We start from the raw sequence: 25,598 nt of genomic DNA, 5'->3' as shown, positions 1-25,598 counted from the left end.
AGATGATTATTGTCAGGACTCTGCTGCCTCTGCCTTCTCCACAGGTGTTCCTGGTTGACTGATTGGTGCTCGCACACCAGCAGGTTGTTTCTGCAGCACCGGGTGCTCTATAAGAACTGCGTTCAGACAGCGGGAGGACGCCTGAGTGTTACCGTAGTGGTATGCTAAAACTACCACGGTATCTAGCCTTCACAAGCTCTTGTGTAACCTGTCTTACCTCTGTGTCTCCCAGGTACCCCCTCGTGTTCTGATCCCTCTCTTGGTGGATTCCTCTGAGTGGTTCCCCCGGTTCCTTCCGAGTCGGTTCCCCTCACTGGTCCCCCCACCCTCACGGACCTCCTTCAGGTTTCCCCCGCTGTTCTGGTTCCTTGGATCTCCCCGGTGCTGCTCGGACCCTCTCTGACTTCAGCTCTCTGGTCACCTGGACGATCGCCTTCTCCTCCTCCAGGCCAGCTTAGAGTCCAACCCGCCATCTCCCCGGTTCGGCTTTCCCCGCTCTGAGGTAAGCGTTCGTCCAGCTGTACATTCCTCTCTGCTCCGTCCCTGGTTAACCGCCCTTCTCATTCCCCTAGACGTTCCTTGGTTCCGGCTCCCTGCGCTGAGCTTCGGTCTGCGGTGGCAGAATCCCCTTTCGTTCTGTTTTTTTAATAAAACCCTCAAAGATCTGCCTGTTTCCGAGTGTATTCAGCATGTGGGCCAAATGCGTCAAGCCAAACATGACAACTATGGAGTAACTACATTAACTTTTTTAAAGAAATCCCATATAAAATCTCATGATGGCCAATAGTATAAAAATTAATACCACTTTTAATGTATTTTGCTTATTATTGTATTAACTGCAGCAGAATGTTTGAAATAAAGAGAACTTTTATTAAATCAAAGCAGTGCAGAGAAGAAATATGGTTTCTTACAATAATATCTGTAGTTTGCACAAAGGAGTCTGTAGAAAATTACAGAGCTCCTTTATTCCAGCTTCTTTCAGGTCATTCCCACTCATGTCCAGTTCTGTTAGATGGGAGGGGTTTGACTTTAGCGCCAAGAACAAAGAAGCACAGTTGCTCTCTGACAAACTGCAGTCCTTCAATCTGAATAAGAAATAAAACATTAGAATGCAGGTTTGCAATATATAACTGAACAAAATAGGGCTGTTGTTGTGATGGACAACATACTCGTTTAATAAATAGTTAATTACTTCTGTTTTTAAAATATTTTAGTTCCAGTAGCAGCACTCTTCATATTAACTGACGTTGTGCAGACAAATAATTCAAGTTTCACAAATAAACTACTCAAGAGGGAATATAGAAGCAAAACTTGAATAAATGTAGATTGTTGACAATACATACTATTTTCACTGTCACACATGTTTTATGGATCATATTGTAAAGGTTTATTTGATGGTTGTAGCTATGGAGGACACTGGGGTCAGGGGCTCTGTGTTTTTCTGCTCTGTACACATCATGCTCTGCAATAGAAATAAACTGAATTCAATTGAATTCTTTATCTAGGTTTTGCTGTCCCAAAAACACCTTAGGTTGTTTCTCATCAGAGCTTCCCTGCTGTTTTCCCCATGTTACGAGCTTCCCAAACTCATTTCTCAGCAGCAGCAATCATTGGTATTCTGATTACACTCTATCCTGAGTGTGGGACAGAAAATTAAACAAAGGTTTACACTGCTGTGATCCACAGTGCCAAATGCAGCTATTACAGCCTATAAAACCAGTTGGAGTTTGCCCTTAAATTTTATTGAATCTGGTCTCTGCTTTTAATCAGTGGAAAAAGCATTTGGAAAAAACACCCAAGGATATCATATTATCAATACCAGCATGAAGAGGAGGAGAATCCTATGTGGCAGTGCTTCCATAGAACCCAAGGGCTAAAGACTGGGTCTCCTTTGAATTTGTAGAAGTCACTGGTGAAAACTGTGGAAGAACAGCAGACATAAACTGCTGTGGGAAATATAGGAACGGATACTGTCTGACCCAGAACAGTTGCCACCTTATCCACAAAAACTTTAAATGGCCCTAGAATGAAGGTTATGTGTAAACAGTTTGTGGGACATGATGACATGATTTGGTTCAATTCATTTTATTTCTATAGCTCCAATTTACATCATGTCATCTCAGGTCACTTTACAGACACAATTCAATCAGATCATTCTGTTTATGTTTATGTATTTAGGAGACGCTTTTATCCAAAGCAGCTTACAAAGTAGACAATGTTACAGTTGTTATCACTATGACAATAAGTTCTCTAGAAAAAAATCCCTAGTTAGAATCAGAGGTGACAGCAAAGAAAAGAGGTGGGTCTTTAAAAGATCATCCACTCAGATCAGTTCATAGTTTTCTATCTAAGGAAAACTAGTTGATTGCATTTACTCATTGACTTTTCAGCAATCCCTCACAACAAGCATGCTTGTTGCGACAGTAATGATTTTTAAGAAATACCATTATGCAGACTTAGTTTAGGTTTAAAAGTGAAAAGCCTTAAGTCTGAATAAATATTAAATATGTGTTCACCGCACAAATGTAAATATGCATGAAAATGTTAAGGAACCGGACTTAAGGAAAGTTTTTCGTTCCTATAATATTGTTTGTTTATTTGTGCTATTTGTGTTTAATGGCTGTTATGTAGTGTGAGCTAACCTTACTAGAATATAAGGGGAAAACATTAACACTGTCATCAGGGATCTTGAAGAGTGGGACTAGCTATATCTGCAGTTTAGAGTCAGGATAATTTTCAAAAATTAAAAAAACAACTAAAACAAACTGTCTAACCTCAATATCTTTAGTTTGCAGCTGGGAAGCTGCAAAAAGTCACTTAGCTCCTTCACTCCAACAACATTTAGGTCTCTGTTCCCACTCAGGACCAGTTCTTTCAGATGGGAAGGGTTGTCCTTCAGAGCAGAGAAAAGAGATTCAAAACTCATCTCTGACAAGTTGCAGTCATTCAATCTGAAAACAGAGGAAACTGTGTAAGCTTAAGTCAACAGGATGCAGGCTGAAACCAAAATATACTCAATTCTCGAAGTCACCAAAAGATTGATATCTAATTTTTAATCCATATTTAACCCTCATTGCAAGAGCTGTGACGACAATCGCCCCCCGGGCCCCTTCTTTAAAGCAGAGTTATTTCTAATCTAGAGACAATTCTGATGTAAATTCCTTCATTTTATGAAGCTAGGAAACCATTGTCCTGAGGCAACTTATGAGACCAGATTACACTGTTTTTTATTAAACTGATATGATATGTTATTTGGAAAGTACAATCAACAAAAGAGATTATAAGCTACTTAGAAAGGACAATGAAGTACTAATAAGAAATCCAAATGATATACCAAACAAATTCAACAGCTATTTTGTAAATGTGGGTCACCAGCTGGCTAAGGGGATAGCTTATTTAAAAAATGGAACTTAGTGACTTAGGGGCACTTGGCAGGGATGCCCGCTCTCCCCCTCACGTTTTGCCATTTTTATGAGCCTCTACCAGAAACAATTAGACAATCTAATGTTGTTAAAGGTATAAAATGCCTGAAAATAGAGCATAAAATTTGTATTTGCGCAGATGATGTATTATTTTATCTCCAGCACTCAAAAAATTGCCTCTCTCGAGTAATTAGATTACTAGAATATTTCTCAAAAGTCTCAGATTACTCTATAAATTAGTCTAAATTTGTAGTACTACCACTTAACCCCTTAATAGTTGGTGACCCGTTGGACCTTAGGTGGAGGTAATAATTCAGAACGCATAAAGTTCCATCGGTAAAATTTTTACCAGCAGGTGGAGCCACTGCACGCAGCTCCGAGCTGACACCAAAAGTTCTATACCCCACAGCTCTGGAACTGTTATAGCTAGAGGTCTGACATTTTAAGCATTTGCGGTTGACATTATGTAGAACAAATATAATACAATAAAACCTGCCTCTTCTCAAGAATGGCTTTATTACTGCTGTTTAAAAAAGACCTATAATTTTCGAGGAAAAAAAACAAACAATTTTGAGTCATGTTTGAACTGATGCAGGTTGGTCTGTGTTCTCGTCACCCAATTTTTATTTATATTTTGGGAAACTAGAGGGTGTTAGCTTTCAAATAATGAATTGCACATGTAATTTGGGCTAATAGTTCCTATGTCATTTGCTTTTCCATTTTGGTATGCAAAATAGGTGAGGATTACCCAAAAGGAGGTGGATGTTAAGAGGTTAATTTGTTGTGGTGTTTCAGTACATAATTTTTTGATTTTACATAGTTAAATAAAAACTAACCTCAGAATATTCACTTTACAGATTGGACTTTTCAGTATCAGACACAGGTTCTTCATTCCAGAGTCCCGAACTCCGCAGATCTCAATAATATCTAGTTCACTCAGAAGGGAGGGGTTGGAATTTAACGCCGAGGCCACAACATCACATTCAGTCTCTGAGAGTTTACAGCCCACAACTCTGTAATAAGAGGAAATATAAAACATATATATCAGACAGTCAGTAACATATATAATATGATAAATAAAAATATCAGAAATATGTCTTCATTGACATTGAAGTAGGATGCAGGACTTTATAATGGAATATGAGGGCCCTGTTGCCCCTGTGAACGGCAGGCTTGCCTCTGTTACTGAGCCATAGGATATATGCGGTTAAGATATAGCTCACTACCAACTGGGTCATTGCATTGTACACTGGATTAAGAATGTACAGTACCAATAATATGAAACTAAATAAAATAGTATTTACATTTGCTGAGCTATTCGTATTATTTGCTAAATTAAAATGTGGGTGTAGTAACTGAGCCTTGTTAAAAAGGTTATTGACAGATGGGAAAAGGAAGTATTTTAGGTGAGAGGCTTTTGTCCTGTTGGAACTTTTTGCAAGTATATAAAACCAGTTATTTCCAGGGTGAGAGGGGTAAGCTGCAGTCTTTCCTGAGGCCTCTTTCAAAACAGATACATTTATAAATCCAGGATAAGAGATAAGTCCAGGCTTGTGTAACCTGATCAGTGGGCCCCTAGTTATCCCCACTGCACTGTTTCTTTTCTATGGGGCACTCTTAAAGAGTAAATCATGATAATCTTAATAAATTAAAATGACTCCAATTGAGCAGTAAAATCAGTGAAATGCTGTTTAACATGTAGCTTTAACTGTGCAGAAATATCTTTTAGCAACCTTCAAACTCACTAACAGAATAATCTTCTCCCAAAAGAAGGTTTCACTTCAGAATGGTATAGCGCATAAGTCATGTTGTTCCAAATGCCATGATGATGGTTTTTGGACATTGGGAAGCAGTGTCCATATTTCATCTTGACATGATGAACAGAGAAGAGGACACAGCTTTGGTGAATAACAGCTGGAGGACCTCTGCAGCCCCCGCTTTTCAATCAAAGCTCCACAGGCAAGTCACAGATGTATGACCAACCAACCCCTTCTGTGTGATGATAGACAAAATAACAGAGCACACAGAATTCTCTCTCTCTTTGCCTCCTCTGGGGTCCATCTCCGGCAAGAAGGAGATCCTGCCGGGGCGGAAAGATCTTCAAGGATAAGTCAGAACCTTCAAGGCCACACCATTCTCTGGCGAGGGGTGTTTGTAGACCAGACAGCCTCTTCCTATAACAAGCCAGATTCATTCTCAAGGTTTATTTATAACATGTTGGTGTTAACCAAAGTGTCTGTCATTTGTTTTAACGCTGACTACTTTTCCATTGTTGTAAGTAAAGGGGAACGAAGGCTGCTCAGGCAGAACAGGGCAGAATGCTGTGCCATAAGGGCTGTATGATGAACTGTTCTCTCTTTGCAAAGATATGATAAAATAAAATGCAGACTGAGTAAAATCCATCGAACCCCATTTATATATATATATATTTAACTAGGGTGAATAGTTGGATACTCTTTTTCCACTACAATTTGGTATTGTCAGCTGGATTCTCCTTGACTGATTTTTTCGGAGGACAGCAATTGTGTCAGGTACCACCTGGAGGAAGCAGCCTCAATACCCCGTTTAGAAAGTTAAAACTAGATGTCCCAGAGAATTCCAGTTTTCCTGCAAGCCCCGCTGCTCTCTTTAAGTTTGTGTATTCACTCTACCTTGCTAACTGTCCTTGTTGTAATGCAAATAACCTGTGATGTGACCAGCCCTTGTACATGAGACTGGAAAAAAGCTGAAACAAATTGGCTTTAGAACCACAGCATGCTCCAAACACTTTTCATTACCTGCCCCTGCAACATCAGACCTTTTTTGCAGGAATGTCTTGATAAGTCATATCTAAATCTTTTATTTAGGCAAACCTATTGAACACCCAGATATCACACGGGTCCTAGTTCCTGAGCTGAGAACAGGTTATAACAATGCTTTACCAACAAGGCAAGGTAGAGCCTATTTATATTGTCCAATCACCAACACACTCATTTATATTGTAAAGCTCAATATGTGAAAGAATAGGGAATAATAGTATTTTGTCCTGTTTCGCCTTTTCATGTTGTATACTTTGTGCAGTGCACACAACGCTCAGTGCTGTGATTCCTGTTGCAGAGATTGCACACCTGGCCTGCTTATAATAACAATGAAAAAATAAAAAAATAGAGTTTAACAAATTTTCCCAAAGTAAGAGTTGTAATCTAAACTAGATGAGGTTATCTATGTGTGCTACAAGTTTGGTGGCACTACAATGATCTATAGTGTAATTATTGGCTATTATATGCCTATAATAACAATGAATAAATCTCCAAAATTACAGTTTGGCCTATCTTCCCAAAGTAAGAAAGAAAAGAATGTTAGAACTTTAAATATGCAGTCATATGTTTATATAACAATTTGTTATGTATTTATTACATTTTCAAAGCTATACTTTAAAATATGAAATTGTCTAGAGCTGTTTTAAACTAAATTTCTTTTTGTTTACACATGTGTATACAAAATGACAAAATAAATCTATCTAAGTCATAAGTAATTATTGGCTTTTATATTGTTATAATAAGAATGAAAAATAAAAAAATAGAGTTTAGCACATTTTCCCAATGTCAGAGTTGTAGTCTGAACTAGATTAGGTTATCTATGTTTGGAGGCACTGCAATGATCTATAGTGTAGTCATTGCTCATTCTATACATATTCTAATAATAAAATGGGTGCCATTTGTCATTTAGGCTTTTGGAAATTCCTCAGAAAAGTATTTTCTAATCCAATACATGTGATAATAATCCACCTCTCCTTGGTGACTGTTGGGATCTGGAGGCTTGTCCACTTTCTCCACCAAAGGGCGCCTGAGATCTCCTCCTGAGGGCATGAGCTCATCTCTACACACCTATTTCCTGTCTCCTCATCAGCAAGACCTATTTAAGGAGGAGGAGGCTGACACTTCCCTGCCAGAGTGTTTGCCAGTAATGGTTAGCAAAACCTGAGCCAGCCTGCCTGATCTGTAACCCTGATTTTGAGAACCTGTCTGATCCTGTTTATCTCTGCCTCTCAGATCCTGACTTTCCTGGAAACCTGGAATCCTGGAGAAAGTATCTCGGTTTGGAATCTGCCTGCCTGCCTGCACTCAGTCTCTGGCTCTGCCCTCAGCCCTCTGCCTGCCGACTTGCCTCTGGACTCACAAGGTTCCCCCTCCTGCTGATCAGAATCCTCTCTGAGCAGGTATTTATCCCCATCATCTGTATACTGCACGTTTCCTGGATCTACTCTAACTGCTCTGTCCTCCTCAGTGGCTGTCCTCCCGTGTCCAACCAGAAGAACCCAGAACCTGTGACCATTATTCTTTGTAAACTTTGTAAATAAATCATTTTTAACTTTTCCCTGTTTTAAGAGTGTTTTCTGCATGTGGGTTAGACGCCTTGAACCCAACATGACAGTGACGCTTTTGAAAATTTCTCTCTGATTATTTTGCAACTTGCAGAGTTCACTACAGCTTCATTTATTGCTGAGTAACTGATAGCTTAGCTCACTACACTGGACAAGTAGCTTGCCCAACACTGGTCATTCCACCTGGACTCTTACTGCGTTCCCTGTTTCATCTCAACCGGTCCGGCAGAAGACTGCTATGTTAAGCCTGGTTCTTCCAGAGGTTTTTTCCCAATTGGGAGTTTTTCCTCTCCTCTGTCGCTTTATGCTTGCTCATCATGGACAGGTTCTCTCAACTTGTGTTATCCAAACTGGACTTCCATCTTCCAGGTCCCTGAGTGAAGCTCTAGTATCAGCTCATGTAGTCCACTGGATCTCCCCATAAAGCTCAGCAGACCGTCTCTCCAACTAGCAGTCTAGAGACTGACCACCTCCATCTATCTCCACTCCACCAGTTTTAGGCCTGGGGGGAAACAGCCCTATTCTTTGCTCCTGTTCATGCATATTTATCAAAATTAAGTACTATGTTTCCTGCCGAGGTCTGAGCACCAAAGACAAAGTAATTTTATTTTATTATATTTAAAATATAATTTTATTAAATTTCTCCTAATTGTCTTTTCTCTGTGTGTAAATTTTTCAGATTGAAATGGTGATGAGAAAAGTATGTGGCGAGGGGGAAAGGTAACTTAAAGGAATAGTACACCCAAAACATGTTTTTTGTGGACTTTTATGGACCTTTCTGCCTCGGGCACCATAGACCTCCATAGACCTCCAGCCGGCAGACCAAGCCAGCTGAAAGTGCGCCAGATCTCCAGATGCATTTGAGATATCAAAAAAGTACTCCAGAGTGTTGTTCAGCATGGGGGTGAGTAGAAAATGAAGGCTAATCATGTTTTGGGTGTACTATTCCTTTAAGGTGGCTGAAGGAGGAAGTGGGACGACTGACAAGACGACAGTCCCTTCCTGAAAAAGGCTTCTTCTTTTATATGGTAAAGATGAACAGCTTTATTTTCTTGTTCATTTCAAACATTGAAACATTTTCTTTCCAGAAACCATAGTTTTTTTTTTACTCCCTGCTCTTTAAACCTGTACTCCCTGAAAGGAGCCGCTCCTTGTGGTATTGTGGTAATAATAATTTTTGCAAATATGTTAAAAAGTAAGAAAGTATGTTTAAAAGAATAAAAGCTAATACCTGCTTAATGGATTTAAATGTGGGATGAAAAAACAAGTTTAATTTATACTATGGCCATTTGTTTGTGTTTTGTTTGTCTTATCTGTTTGTCTGTAGTTGTGGGTCCACTCTAACTATTGTACGTTGTCCATTTATGAAATGATAATTTAGTTATTTTTGTCTTGGGAAAATATAAATAAATGAATAATTAAGGTTAAACTGTAAAATAAGGACAGTTTTTAGTTTCTGTGGCTCAAACTTTGACTGTTGAAAAAAACTCACAGACTTTGCCAAATTTTATTGTTCATAACTCAAGAAATATTTACCATAATGTCGAAATGTTAAATTGTTTTAATCAACACTTTATATCCTCCAAACCCTCTAACATGTCAGCCACGCCTGTAACAACACCTGCACCAGTTTCTGATGTGTCAAAATTCAGTTTTCAGCTTCTTACGTTGTGTCAAGTCTATAATGCATTGAAATCATTAGATGCTCGAAAATCTCAAGGACCTGACCTAATTGATTCCTACTTTTTAAAAATATCAGCAGATTACATAGCTCAAGCCTTGACTTACATTTTTAACTTAAGTCTGAGCACTACGCAAATTCCCAAAATTTGGAAGTCTGCTTTTGTCACTCCACTACTCAAAGGTGGCGATCCAGCAATCTTAAATAGCTATTTGCTTATATCAAAGCTTTGCATCCTACCAAATGTTTTAGAATCTTTAATCAATGAACAGTTGAAAGAATATCTGTAAACTAATAATCTGTTGTGTAAATTTCAGTCAGGTTTTAGAAAAGGTCATAGTACTATCACAGCGACTTTGAAAGTGATGAACGATATCTTGGCAGCTCTTGACAATAAACAACATTGTGCTGCACTCTTCATTGATTTATCAAAAGCGTTCGACACTGTCAACCACAATTTACTTGAAGAGAGATTGACCAATATTGGACACTCTAAACAACCTGTTGGATGGTTCAGTAATTATCTGACTGATCGATCCCAATGTGTCAAATCAGATAAAATTTGTTCTAATACATTGTCACTAACTAAAGGAGTGCCCAAAGCCTCCGTTTTGGGGCCTCTACTATTTACTATCTATGTGAACAATGTTGGCCAGGATCTTATAGACACTAACTACCGTTTTTATGCTGATGGTTTTTTCCATCCATCCATCCATCCATCCATCCATCCATCTCCCTCCACTTATCCGGGGTCGGGTCGCGGGGGCAGCAGCTTAAGAAGGGAGGACCAGACTTCCCTCTCCCCAGGCACTTCTTCTAGCCCCTCAGGAGGAACCCCAAGGTGTTCCCAGGCGAGCCGAGAAACGTAGTCTCTCGAGCATGTCCTGGGTCTTCTCCGGGGCCTCCTCCCGGTGGGACGTGCCCGGAACACCTCACCAGGGAGGCGTCCAGGAGGCATCCTAACCAGATGCCCTAGCCACCTCAACTGGCTCCTCTCGACATGGAGGAGCAGCGGCTCTCTCCCTCCCGGATGACCGAGCTTCTCACCCTATCTCTAAGGGAGAGCCCAGCCACCCTACGGAGGAAACCCATTTCGGCCGCTTGTATCTGCGATCTCGTTCTTTCGTTCATGACCCACAGTTCATGGCCATAGATGAGGGTAGGAACGTAGATCGACCGGTAAATCGAGAGCTTCGCTTTTTGGCTCAGCTCTCTCTTCACCACGACGGATCGGTATAGCACCCGCTTCACGGCGGACGCTGCGGCAATCCGTCTGTCGATCTCCCGCTCCCTTCGTCCCTCATTCATGGACAAGATCCCAAGATACTTAAACTCCTCCACTTGGGGCAGGACACCCCCCCCGACCCGGAGAAGGCACTCTACCCTTTCCCGGCTCAAGACCATGGCCTTGGATTTGGAGGCACTGATTCCTATCCTGGCCGCTTCCCCCCTCAGCGGTGAACCGATCCAGCGAGAGCTGCAGATCATGACCTGATGAAGCCAATAGGACCACATCATCTGCAAAAAGCAGAGAAGCAATCCTGAGGCCACCAAAACGGATCCCCTCAACACCTTGGCTGCGCCTAGGAATTCTGTCCATGAAGGTAATGAACAGAATCGGTGACAAAGGGTAGCCCTGTCCAACTCTCACCGGAAACGAGCCCGACTTACTGCCGGCAATGCGGACCAGACTCTGACACCGGTCATACAGGGACCTGACAGCCCGTATCAAAGGGCCTGGCACCCCGTACTCCTGGAGAACCCCCCACAGGGCCCCCGAGGGACATGGTCAAACGCCTTCTCCAAGTCCACAAAGCACATGTAGACTGGTTGGGCGAACTCCCATGCACCCTCCAGGACCCTGCTGAGGGTGTAGAGCTCCCCTGTAATTAGAGCACACCCTCCGGTCCCCCTTTTTGAATAGGGAGACCACCACGCCAGTCTGCCGATCCAGGGGGACTGCCCCCGATGTCCATGCAATGTTGCAGAGTCGCGTCAGCCAACACAACCCTACAACATCCAGGACCTTGAGGAACTCCGGGCAGATCTCATCCACCCCCGGGGCCCTGCCACCGAGGAGCTTTTTAACCACCTCAGCGACCTCACCCACAGGGATTGGAGAGCGCAGCCCAGAGTCCCCAGGCCCAGGTTCCTCAATGGAAGGCATGTTGGTGGGATTGAGGAGGTCTTCGAAGTATTCCGCCCACCGACCCACAACATCCCGAGTCGAGGTCAGCAGCACACCATCCCCACTATAAACAGTGTCGGTACTGCACCGCTTCCCCCTCCTGAGATGCCGGATGGCAGACCAGCATCGCTTCAGAGCCGTAAGGAAGTCTTTCTCCATGGCCTCTCCAAACTCCTCCCACACCCAAGTTTTTGCCTCAGCAACCACCCGAGCCGCATGCCGCTTTGCCCGCCAGTACCCATCAGCTGATTTCGGAGTCCCACAGGCCAAAAAGGCCTGATAGGCCTCCTTCTTCAACCTGACAGCATCCCTCACCGGAGGTGTCCACCAACAGGTTCGAGGGTTGCCTCCACAACAGGCACCGACAACCTTGCCGCAGCAGCAGATAAGCCGCCTCGACAATGGAGGAACAGAACATGGTCCACTCGGACTCAATGTCCCCCACCTCCCCCGGGATGTGCTCGAAGTTCTGCCAGAGGTGGGAGTTAAAGCTCCGCCTAACAGGGGACTCCACCAGACATTCCCAGCAGACCCTCACAACATGTTTGGGCCTGCCAGGTCTGACCGGCATCCTCCCCCACCACCAGAGCCAACTCACCACCAGGTAGTGGTCAGTGGAAAGCTCCGCACCTCTCTTCACCCGAGTGTCCAAGACATACGGCCGCAAGTCCGATGAAACGATGACAAAGTTGATCATCGAACTGTGGCCTAGGGTGTCCTGGTGCCAAGTGTGGACACCCTTATGCTTGAATATGGTGTTCGTTATGGACAATCCATGTTCTCTTGTTGCACAGAAGTGCAACAAGAGAACACCACTCAGAGTTGGGCGGCCATTCCTCCCAACCACGCCCCTCCAGGTCTCACTGTCATTGCCCACGTGAGAGTTGAAGTCTCCCAGCAGAACAAGGGAGTACCCCAGAGGGGCACCCTCCAGTACCCCCTCTAAGGACTCCAAGAAGGGTGGGTAATCTGAACTGCTGTTCGGCCCGTAAGCACAGACAACAGTCAGAACCCGTCCCCTAGGGATGGGAATCGAAAACCGGTTCCTGTTAAGAACCGGTTCCGTATTTTCTGATTCCATGGCATCGTTTGGCAGCTCGCTGAACGATTCTTTTTTCGATTCCCGCAGCACCAGAGCCGAGAGCGCCGGCTCTGGGGAGCACGACTTACGTCACGTTTTTTACGTAACTTACGCAACTTACGCAAGTTACACAAGTTACGCAAGTTGGAAGAACTATTCGAGGAGGAAGACAACGAGCTGGTAGATCAGGAAATCCAGCTCTGTAAAAGCTTGCCCTCCATCCCCTGCAGGGATAGCGCCACACTGTGGTGGTGGAACAAGCAAGATACGCTGCCCTTGCTATCTGGACTGGCTGAAAACTACCTCTGTGTGCAGGCTTCCTCCACCCCATCTGAGAGGGTGTTCTCCATGGCTGGAGACACCATAAGCCCTGAAAGATCCCGTATCCTTCCAGAAAAAGCAGATATGCTCATCTTTCTGCAAAAGAACTGTTAATTTTCCCTACTACTGTTTTATAATTAGTATTTTTTGTTATTTAAAATAGGTTATTATCCCATCATTTGTTATTAGACATTGTTGGTTATTAAGTTTGTTCTTGTATTCATTTTTCATTTAAACACAGATGTTACTCCAGTTTCACATTTCCTGTGGACATCTTGATCTTGTTGAGTTTGTAAGATTGTGCAATAGTTAAGTAAACAAAGTTGATTCTGATAATCAAACTGTTTGTTCTCCTTTTTCCCCCAAATTTGAATCGAAAAAAGAATCGATAAAGAATCGAATCGTTTCATAGAATCGAAAAGGGAATCGGAATCGTGAAAATCTTTTCAATTCCCAACCCTACCGTCCCCCCACCCGTAGGCGGAGGGAGGCTACCCTCTCGTTCACCGGGGTGAACCCCAACATACAGGCGCCAAGATGGGGGGCAATAAGTATGCCCACTCCTGCCCGGCGCCTCTCACCATGGGCAACTCCAGAGTGGAAGTATGTCCAGCCCCTCTCAAGGAGACTGGTTCCAGAACGAGAACCATGCGTTGTGGTGAAACCGACTATTTCTAGCCGGAACCTCTCAGCCTCACACACTAGCTCCGGTTCCAGGGTCTCCTCCTCCGGCCGCCACCCAACACACATTGCACCCGACCCCTATGGCCCCTCTCACGGGTGGTGGGCCCATGTAAGGGGGGACCCATGTTTCCTCTTTGGGTTGAGCCCGGCCGGGCCCCATGGGTAGAAACCCGTCCCTCATTGTGCCCCCCCTCCAGGCCTGGCTCCAGAGTGAGGCCCCGGTGACCTGCATCCGGGTGAGGGAACGCTGAATCCAAATATTGTACTCATCCTGGGTCTTCGGGCCGCACTTTGTCTGGTTCCTCACCTAGGACCTGTCTGCCTTGGGAGGCCCTACCAGGGGCATAAAGCCCCAGACAGCATAGCTCCCAGGATCATTGGGACACTAAAACCTCTCCACCACGATAAGGTGGCAGCCCAAGGAGAGGTGGTTTTTTACAGATTTGGAAAATACCCTAGTGCTTGTGTCTCTACGTTACAAATTGCTTTTAATTCGGTTGAGTACAGGCTTTTAAAACTAGATCTTTCTTCCTTCTTCTGTTATTTTCAAAAACAAAGACAAAATTGCAAAATAGCTATCCTCTTATCACTTTGCATGGGTCAGAGATAGAAAGGGTTCAGTCTTTTAAATATTTAGGAATTTTAATTGATGAAATTCTAAATTTTAAACCTCATGTTGAACAATTGATTAAGATACTCAGACTGAAAATTGGCTTCTTCTTCAGAAATAGGCTTTGTTTCTCTTTTAATTCGTAGAAGAGACGGATAGCTGCAACGTTTTTACCCATCCTGGACTATGGTGACCCAATCTATATCAATGCCCCAGATCAAGTTCTAAAAATGTTAGACTCAGTTTACCATGCCTTCCTACGACTTATCACAAATTGTAAGCCTCGCATACACCACTGTGAACTTTACATACGTGTGGGCTGGCCAGCATTAGAGACTCGTAGACTCACTCACTGGTATATGATCATTTATAAGGGTATTCTGCGTCTGCTTCCCTCATACCTCTTTCAGTACATTCAACCAAGAGCGGCTGGACTGTATTCTCTGCGTTCTCAAGAGTCTTTGCTTCTGTCTGTACCTAGTGTCCGCACTGAAGCTGGAAAGACAGCTTTTCAGTACTCTGCCCCCACAGCATGGAACAATCTTCAGAAAGACTGGAAGTGTAAAGATTTGATTCCAATTGGACATTTTAAACGATTGCTCAAAGGTTTGGAAATGAGATCTATGGTTTGTAACTTTTTTTTATGAAGTTCTAATTATAGATAGATGTAATTGCAAACTGTAATGTAATTTGTAATGTAATCTTTTGCCGCTGTCTTGGCCAGGACTCCCTTGAAAAAGAGATTGTTAATCTCAATGGGACTTTTCCTGGTTAAATGAAGGAATAATAATTCTTCCCCCTAACCTGTTTTCAAAACAAAGCAGGGGTTAAATGTGTTAACGTTAATGCACAGCTGTTTAAATTAGGAATAAAAGAGATTGATATAAGGTTCAGATATCACAACAAATAAAGTTTAATGAAACAGATTTAAAAAAAAAATTAAATAAATTAACATATTTTGTTTGTTTAACAATAATTTGGAATTTCTTCAAATAAGCAAGGAACTATGTCATTATTTAATTCAATTCAATTCAATTCAGTTTATTTATATAGCGCCAAATTCACAACACATGTCATCTCAAGGCACTTTACAGCTCAAATACAGTTTAAATACTTAAGTTTTATTTGTCAACCCTAATTCTTTAAGATTTAGATTAAACTTTAAGGTTAAATAAATCTTTATGTGTAGAGCAAAACAACTTGTATAAAAATAAATTAGGCTGGTTGAATTTACTTTTAAATTATTGACAATTCATTAAGAAGTAAATGTATCTAGCTGATCTGGAATAAATATGCAAATATATTTATCAAAAGTAATTGTTAACAATTAGACGGTGTTCCAATGACTCAATTGATAATAATAATAATAATAATAATAATAATAATAATAATAATAATAATAATAATAATAATAATAATAGTAATAATAATAATAATAATGATAACATTAATTATTACAATGAAATTTACAGAGGATATAGATAAAAGGATTTAATTCCTACATTAAGATGAATGATGGAGGCTTTAAATTATCTATTTTCAATGAATCCATAGCTCAGATATATCTGGAGGTTAAAATGACTGAAACTTTATGGTTTTTCTTCAACAGAACATATTTTATATGTTCTGATGAATAAAAGGGTGGAAAGAGGGGAAGATTATTAAAACAAGAGAAAAAAAGGAAAACTAAACTCATAAGGATCGATATAGATGCTGTTTATTTTTCCATCTGGAACAGTCCATGTTGAATTTGTGTTGGTAATTGAGAGCAGAATAAATAAACAACCTAAATAAAATACTAAATTATGACTAAACCAGTAAAGTAAATAAATAAGGGAATAAAATGGCCTTATAAAGGAAAATGATCTATTAAGGTAATTCTTAGCAGCAGAGGACAGAAACGACTGCTAGACTGCTGGATGAAGTTTGAACACCTCAGCCTGACTGTCTGATGAGCGTTTGGGAAAAATCAGCTTTGTTGATGTTTGTTGATGGTTCAGCTTCTTGCACCCCTGGTTCGCTGTTTCTTCACCTCATGAAACTCTTGTTTCTGGTTCTTTGATTCTGCTTCGCCTTGGAAACATCGTTCTTGAAATCAGATGGAAAGCCTATTTTCTTCTTCCACACATCATGTCTGGTGGAAGCAGCAGAGAAGGCTGTGCTGCAGCGTCTCCCCTTGTTTACAGCGCTGCAGTTCCTCCCTCCCTCCTCTGCTGAGGAGAAGTTTAACCCTAACCCTAACCCTGCAGAAGTGATAGAGAGTACCGAATACTAAGGAAGTACATTTACTGGGTAAGTTTGAAATTATGGAATAATTCAATGATTTGTGACAAAGTTCAAATCTTAATCTCAAATTCTTTAAGCTGCATTAATTTATTTTTATCTACTATTGTTTGTGAAAGGGTAAGATAACATCTGATCTGTCCTTCTCCCAGCTCCTTTAATTCAGACTGTTGGTCACTTTGACTCCCAGTTTTCCTCCACATGAGCTCATGACGGGTCGACCCGTTCCTGGACCACAGAAAGGGCCAGACCACTGACCTCTGGTCAGACTGGGACTGACAGGTGACACATTAAAATGACCTACAAGACCTTTTTCCCCTTAGAGACGGCTTTACAGACGGACCAAGGTGCCTGGAGATCCTGATGGAGGACCATCTCAGCCATCCTTCCATCCTTCAGCAGGAGGAGGTGTGGCTTAAAGTCATCAAAAGAAAGTGATCAGAGCTCATCTGAGCTCATCAGGAAGGAACCAGGAAAAGCTTCAACAATCAGAATAAAGGGGCAGAATAATCCCCTCTGATTGGTTAATTAACACATCAGTAGTCCACCTGATGTGTTGAAGACCAGCTGTTCTGCAGACAACGTTCAAAATGTCGCCTGTATATGGGACCAACATCAACAGAAAGATGAAGATGACCATCTGAAGATGTCTGACATCAGTTTTGGCTTTTTGATTTTTTAATTATCCAACATGAATGAGAAGGGAAATGTGTTGTAATGTGTTGTATTTTAATGAAAGATGAACATTTTTAGTATCTGAATGTTTGATATTAGTTTCTTAATCCAAAGAAAGTCCAAGTGTTAGATGAGCAGCTGATGGCTGATGGTCAGTATTGGCAGAGATTTCTGGATCAGGGAATGAACTCTGATGATCGGGTCTCAGCTACCATTGGGAAAGAGGAGCGCTGAGATTAAATCCTCCAACTTTTCAATCTGTGCTTTGACTGACCCTGATTCTGAAGAGCTGAACTGAATCTGTGTGAAACATCTTTGTGTTATGATTTTAACATTTTGCATTGAGATTGATCTTTTTTACTTTTAATGAAGCTCAGATTAATAATTTGACTTACCCTTTAGAGAGATGATGGAGTCTAATGTTTTTTTGACTGAGTTGAACTTTCCTCTTTCCAGGGAAACAAAAAGGGTAACTGATAATGATAAGAACTAAAATTTTAAATTCTAAGCAAATATATCTTTTACAATAAAAAGGATCATCATGGGGGAAAACATTTAAATGTTTTTGCCAACTAGGATGTGATTCCAGGGCTCTATTTATTGGCAACAGATTTTAGCTATTAAAATCTGTTCCATGATCTTTTCCTCTATTATAATCATTTAACATTGTCCACTGACTTGATTGCAGGTGTGAAGTTTTGAGATATACACTGCTCAAAAAATTAAAGGAACACTTTGAAAACACATCAAATCTCAATGGGGGAAAGAAGTCATGCTGTTTATTTATACTGATATAGACTGGGTGATGTGTTAGGAACAAAAGGATGCCACATCATTTGACCAGGCAATGGTACGCATTGATGCACCATCCTGGGGGAGTTGGACTGTCTGTGGAACCTCTGTAGGGTCCAGGAAGCGCCTCATGCTAACAGTAGTGACAGTGACCCTAGCCAAATGCAAAATTGGTGAAAAAGAGTCAGAAAATATGAGGAGAGAATAAATGTCGGTGGCCTCCACCTGTAAAACCATTCCTGTTTTGATGGTCGTCTCGTTGTTGCCCCTCTACACCAAAGCAGCTGAAACTGATTAACAACCCCCTCTGCTACTTACCTGACCAAATCAATACCCCAGAAGTTTAATTAACTTGATGCCATACTCTGATTACAAAGTGCTCCTTTAATTGTTTTGAGTAATGTACTTTGCTTTATTGAATCCAACTAATGCTGTGAGAACAGGATTGATGATAAAATAATCTGTCGTGTTGTGAGTCAACATAGTTTGCTCTATCAGTTTGGAAACCAGATTTTCCAGTTGATTTTTGTCTAATCTGTTTACTTTCCGGATCGAAATTTGACACAAAACCGGGTCTTTCAGATAATTTAACATTCCTTTTCCCGATCCAAAGCCATTCCTACAATTGGCATCAATACAACAGACCATTGTAATGACGTTTTAACAACTCTTTCAGAGTGCTTAACAATGCATGAAGTAGTGTTTCTATACACCTGCCGGAGAATATTTGACTACACTGACCTCACAGCTAAAGACAATATGTAGGATTTTATAATTTTGCTGTAGGAATAATCTTTTAAATTAAGCAGTCTACATGTCTAACCCTATCCACATTATTTAAGGATATGGGACGATAGCTGGTCAGAAACATAGGATCTTTGCCTGGCTTAAGCAGGAGACTGATGGTGGCAGAATTCATATTAACTGGAAATGTTCCATTATCTTGAGTTTCCTCCAACTTTTCTGTGAAAAGTTGGGGCCAGAATGTCCCAGAACTCTTTATAGAATTAACTTCAACATTGACAGGGGTGAGTCCAGAGTCACTCTTTGACTCTGATAATTTAGGAAGAGTTATTTTATCCATAAATTGCTTGATATCATTATCTGATGGATTTAACTGTGATGTGTAAAAAGATTTATAGAAATCTCAGAAGGCATTGTTAATATCCTCCTGAACCTGTAATATATTATGTTATTGCAAAAATAGTAGTTTTTTCTTTTGTTTATTTTTAGCTGATTAGAAACTTCCTGACTTATTGCTAAGTTTTCTATTCAAAGTCTTTGCATTAAAAATGTATTTCATTTTTCAATATATTCGTTTAGTTCTTGTAACGATCTTGGTTCTGTTGGTTTCAAGTTTATCCAGGTTTGTCTTTGTTTTCTAGCTTTATTGGTGTGTTCTGTATTTATATAAGTTTCTTAGGTTTTTCTTTGGTGGACCGATGTTGCCCCCTTGTGTTTTCTTTACCCTTGGATTCCTTGTCAGCTCTTCTCATACCTGTTCCTCATCAGCTCGTTAGTCCTAACTTTGTTCAGTCAGCCATAATTACACTCCCTCTGCAGTCCCTCAGTGCGGGTTCTGCGTGGATAAAGTAGGAAATTATTTTATCCTGCCCTGAGCCACTGTGATTCCTTCTTTTGTTTTTCTTACTAAAGGGACAGCGCCTTTTGTGGCATCAAGGCCTCAGACAGTGCACCCCCCGAGTATAATGTCTTTGTAATGTCTTTCTATATATTTTTGTCTTCTTGGACAGGCTGTACCAAAACTGAATTTCCCTGTGGGGATAAATAAAGTAATTGAAATGAACTGAATCTCGTAAATTCGCCACCTTAGCCTCCCTCAACTTGCTCTAGATCCACATTCAACATATAGATAACCTGGGAAGCCTTTGCTCCTGTTGCAAGATTCTCATTTATTGTGAAAATACCTGTAGAGGTCAGTAGCCTTTATTAAAAGATCAAAAATGAGAACAGCAATGCAGAATAATAATTCACTCTATAATGACATTTGGACTCACCGAGCTTTTCTGCAGTTTCTTAAAGCTGGAATCAGTCTCAGTCGTCCTTTTTCTGTTGTGTTGTACTTCTCTAGGTCAAACTCATCCAGAACCTCCTCTGACATCTGCAGCATGTAGGCCAAAGCTGAACACTGTATCTCTGACAGCTTCTTCTCATATCTTTTCTCAGATTTCAGGAATTCTTCAATTTCCTGATAAACTCAGATGTCCTTTATTTCCATCAGACAGTGGAAGATGTTGATGCTTCGGTCTGGAGAGATGTATTCAGTGTTCATGTCTTTCAGATTGTTAATGACTCTCTGCCTGGTTTTTAGGCAGACCTCTGTCTCACCTAACAGGCCTCTCCAGAGGCTCTGGTTGAACTCTACAGAGATGCCATGAAGGAACCGTACAAACAGGTCCAGGTGGCCATTTCTGCTTCTGAGGGATTTCTCCATAATTCTTTTCATGAAGTCCTCCAGAGTTGTTTCCCTGTATTGTTGTCCAAGAAATTTCCTCATTACCTCTGTGTTCTTACTGGTAAAACAGTGAAACATGTAGAATGCAGCCAGAAACTCCTGGATGCTCAGATGAATAAAATAGTAGACAGGCTTCTGGAAGATCACACTTTCTCTTTTGAAGATCTCTGTACACACCCCAGAGTAGACAGTTGCCTCTGTGACATCCAGACCACACCGCTCCATGTCTTCTTGGTAGAACATAATGTTTCCTTTTTCTAGATGTTCAAATGCCAGCCTTCCCAGGTTCAGAATACCTTCAGTGTCAGCTTGTGTGAGCTCCTGTGGGGTCTTCTCATGTCCTTCATGGTACTTGTTCTTCTTCCTCCTGGTCTGGACCAGCAGGAAGTGTGAGTACATGTCAGTCATGGTCTTGGGTAACTCTACCATTGGCCTGGTTTCCAGCATGGTCTCCAAAACCTTAGCAGTGATCCAGCAAAAGACTGGGATTCCACACATAATATCGACACTCCTGGAGGTCTTGATATGGGAGATGACTCTTGTGGACAGCTCTTCATTGCTGAACCTCTTCCTGAAGTACTCCTCCTTCTGGGTATCGGTGAAGCCTCGTACTTCTGTTACTCTGTCAACATGTAAGGGAGGGATCTGATCAGCAGCTGAAGGGCGGGAAGTTATCCAGATAACAGCTGAAGGAAGAAGTTTCCCTTTAAAGAGGTTTGTGAGAAGACAATTAACTGATGTCTTCTGTGTGATGTCAGAAACAATCAGACTATCGCTGAAGTCCAGAGAAAGTCTGCTTTCATCCAGGCCATCAAAGATGAAGAGAAGCTTCAAGACAGTCAACTTCTCTGCTGGGAGCTTTTGGAGGGTGGGATGGAAAACATGAAGCAGCGTCAGAAGACTGTGCTGCTCTTCTCTGATCAGGTTCAGCTCCCTGAAGGAAAACAGAACCACCACACTGACATCCTGGTTCTCCAAACCCACTGCCCAGTCCAGAGTGAACTTCTGGACTAAGATGGTTTTTCCGATACCAGCAACACCATTGGTCAGAACCACTCTGATTACTCTATCTTCTTTAGATAAGGATTTAAAGATGTCATGGCACCTGATTGGTCTGTCATTGAGGTTCTGGATTTTGAAAACTTTCTCCAGCTGCTTAACCTCATGTTCGGTACTGACCTCTTCACTCTGTCCCTCTGTGATGTAGATATCAGTGTAGATCATGTTGATGAGAGTTCTACCTCCTTTTTCATTATTTCCTTCAATTACAAATTCACATCTCTCCCTTAGAGTTTTCTTATGTTTCTTTAGGACTTGCTGCAGGTCATTGTCTGCTAAAAGAAAAAAAATACAAAAAAATCTAGAGAATATATTTTTGTTTTTAAATTAAAAATAAATCTATAACATTAATAAGTATTATTGCTATGAGGTATTTACATGCATTACACACTTTATGAGATAAAAATCAATACACACCATTCTTAGAACCAGAACATTGTTATATAATAAAGAGCATATGTTGGCCTATTTGATGCCCAGTGTCTTAATGGTCAGCAGCTGATTTATAATGACTAAATATAGGTTAATGGTGTAAAAATGGTGCATCATGGCACCATTATCCTCAACTTAATATTTATATCTGACCTTCTGTCACAAATACAGGTACAGCAGAGGCAGATGGGGGAAAAAACGCACATTCTTTATGAAATTAATCCAATCTAACCATACCACTGATGCACCTTAGGTTGTCTCTGTGTGGATGGGGCCATAGTGAAAGTGATTGACAACAGTAAATGTAAGTCTCTAAATCACATCTAATGATGTGGAATTTCTTAATAGAATGAAGTATTTATTGTGGATCTTTAGTCTTACCTGGACGACAGATGCTCTGATTGTCTGACAGTCCAATACTTGTTCTATAATCAAGAATAAAAGTATGTTTAGAAAAGAATATCAGAATACAAATACAAGAGCAAAGACGCAACCTTAAAACATTTAGAAAATTTAATAAATGTCATGAGTGTTGGTGGTGAAGCACCAAAATTTTAAGTTCCATCATGAGGTGCATGGTGGTTGTTAGGATTATTATTGATTATGTGTGTGTCTGTTACATACGCTGTTATACATATAATGAGATTTGTCATGCTGAGCAGCTCAGGTTAATGATTTTGATCTTATTCTTTATATTAATGAAATAATCTAATTCAGTATATTTTTTGGCTGGCCAGGAACCATGCTTCTCACACTAAAAGTCCAATGGATCCATTGAAACAATGACAACGTACAGATGAGGAGAAATTATGTGAATTGCTAAATTGTTGTGAACGTTCTTGAATTTTTCTCTATCCAGTGAAAAAAGGGGTAGCTGATAATAACAAGAGCTAAAAAATTATATTAATGCCACTGATGCCAGGGTTAGGGTTATTCTGAATTTTACTGCTTCTAGCAATATTAAGAGATGTAATGTCCAAAGATGTTATGAAACAACTTCTTTAAAACATTTAGATAATTTTTATTAAAATTGTACTCATGAACATCTGCATTGTTTTAGATATTTTAAATAAAAATAAAAATGTCCTTTTTCAATTTAGCAGTTTGACCCTTCATCATGTAAACTGCCATCATGGGAAAAATGCAATCAGTTAAATGTGTTTTTGCCAACTAAATAGAGATTAGCCAAATTCTGGATGATTGCAGTGCTCCATTTATTGACAACATACTTTAGCTTTCATAATCTTTTCCATGAAAAAATTTAACATCATAGATAGTTTTCTTTGGTCAATAAAGCCAAGCTTTCACAACATCATAAAACAAAAGAAAGACAAAAAGCCAAATTCAAAAGATTACAACAGAAAGCAGCATTTAAACAAGAGAGCAACATGACTCAGGAGGATAACATCAAGGTTGAAGACAAGTGGGTTAAAAACCTATCTAGCAGACCACTGACAAAACCAGAGATGGATGTACTGAGTAAAGGCCTGAATTTTGCCATTGCTCCACAAGAAGTACCCATTGTGGAACTGATCACGGCCACTGAATCGGCCATCAGGAACAACAACTTGGCTGAAACGGAGGCAGAGCTTTAGACACTTTCAATGGAATACCACCAAGCCACTGGTTTAGATACGTGGATGACACTTTCGTCAAAATCCAACTAGAGGAATCCCGTAAAAATTCAAAAAATATCCACTGGACTTGGTTTTCAAGATTTGAAGACGTTTCGCCACCTCTCCAGGAAGCTTTCTCAGTTCAAATGTCTGGATCCGCAGTGAGTTTGAGTCTTATATAGACAACGCCTTGTATCGCTTGGAAACAAGCAATGGTAACCGATGAAAGGATCGTTAGTTCCATCGTTAGCCTGTAATATCTGAACCTGTCTATGATTCTAGGGGTCGGTCGTTAAAGGCGGGATTGCCATTAAGGGGGGGGGGGGGGGGATTGTCTCCTATAATACCTGAAACCTGTCTATGATTGTTAAGGGTTGGTCGTTAAGGAGGTGTTGTTCACCGGCTGGGGCGGGTAGGTCCCTCGTTCCTCTGTGATGGGGTGGGGGGTTTGGTGATATCTGGAAGGGATCATGTCTATGATTGAATTGTATGTTTTTGGAAGCTGGAATCTGAGTCCACCACCTCTGTTTAAAGTTGGTTTTTCTCTCTTAACATAGATGGCTTCCTTCACGCCCCTCTCAAACCACCTATTTTCTTTATCCAGAATATGGACATTCTGGTCCTCAAAAGAATGTCCTTTGTCCACAAGGTGTAGGTGTACTGCGGAGTCTTGTCCAGAGGCGGCCGCTCTTCTGTGTTGGGCCATGCGTCTGTGGAGAGGTTGTTTTGTTTCGCCAATATAAAGATCAGAGCATTCCTCGCTGCACTGAACAGCATATACCACTCCGCTCATATTCGGTCTGGGGGTTTTATCTTTAGGATGCACTAGCCTCTGTTTAAGGGTTTGGTTTGGCTTGAAATGTACTGGGATCTTGTGTTTGGAGAAAATCCTCTTGAGCTTTTCAGACACTCCAGCAACATAAGGGATTGTGATGTTTTTGCGTTTAATTTTCCCATCGCTGTCTTCTGTTGCGAGTCTTTTGGATTTCCTTGCTGATTTGATAAAAGCCCAGTTTGGATATCCACAGTTTCGGAGAGCATCTTTGATGTGTTTCTGTTCTTTTTGCTTCCCATCTGTTTTAGTAGGGACATGTTCTGCCCGGTGTTGTAAGGTTCTGATGACTGAGAGTTTGTGTTCCAGTGGGTGGTGTGAGTCAAAAAGAAGATACTGGTCTGTGTGAGTAGGTTTCCTATACACTTCAATGTTTAGGGTTCCATCTCCTTCCATGCTCACCAGGCAGTCCAGAAAGGGTAGTTTGTTGTCCTTGGCATCCTCTCTGGTGAATTTGATGTTACGGTCAACAGAGTTGATGTGTTTGGTGAAGGCTTCCACTTCCTCTAGTTGGATTTTGACGAAAGTGTCAACCAGGTATCTAAACCAGTGGCTTGGTGGTATTCCATTGAAAGTGTCTAAAGCTCTCTTTTCAATTTCTTCCATGTAAAGATTGGCTACAATTGGTGATACTGGAGATCCCATTGCGCAGCCATGCTTCTGTCTGTAAAAATTACCTCTGAATTTGAAATAGGTTGTGGAAAGACAAAGGCCCAGTAGTGTGCAGATCTGGTCCGGAGTGAAATTAGTCCTGTTGTTAGGGGGGCCACATGCCGAAGGCATGGCCCACCTACTACTATCTCACATATTTATTCCGCGTATTATTAGGGGGGCCACATGCCGAAGGCATGGCCCACCTACTACTATCTCACATATTTATTCCGCGTATTATCAAGTGGGAATGCTTATGCATTCCCACTTATTGTTTTTCTGTTTATATTTATTATTATTATTATTATTATTATTCCGTAGGTTTTTCTTCGTTTAACTAGTTCAACAGTTTTCAGCTGATTTAAACAAATTTGGTATCAAAACGTTCAGCTTGTTCAGGAGAGTTATGCTATGACTTTTGGTAAAGATATT

The 25,598-nt window shown here is 41.0% G+C and overlaps 1 pseudogene; it reads right to left on the bottom strand.

The window, feature by feature from the left end:
* The window catches only part of LOC119778716, a 57,610-nt pseudogene extending 35,118 nt beyond the window's left edge, over positions 1-22,492 (bottom strand).
* Between the last annotated feature and the right edge of the window lie 3,106 nt (positions 22,493-25,598).

The sequence above is a fragment of the Cyprinodon tularosa genome, unplaced genomic scaffold (genome assembly GCF_016077235.1).
Source record: "Cyprinodon tularosa strain WSP-4 unplaced genomic scaffold, ASM1607723v1 ctg1371, whole genome shotgun sequence".
Lineage (NCBI taxonomy): Eukaryota > Metazoa > Chordata > Actinopteri > Cyprinodontiformes > Cyprinodontidae > Cyprinodon > Cyprinodon tularosa.
The sequence above is the reverse complement of the archived record's forward strand: the minus strand, read 5'-3'. Positions and strand labels throughout refer to the sequence as shown.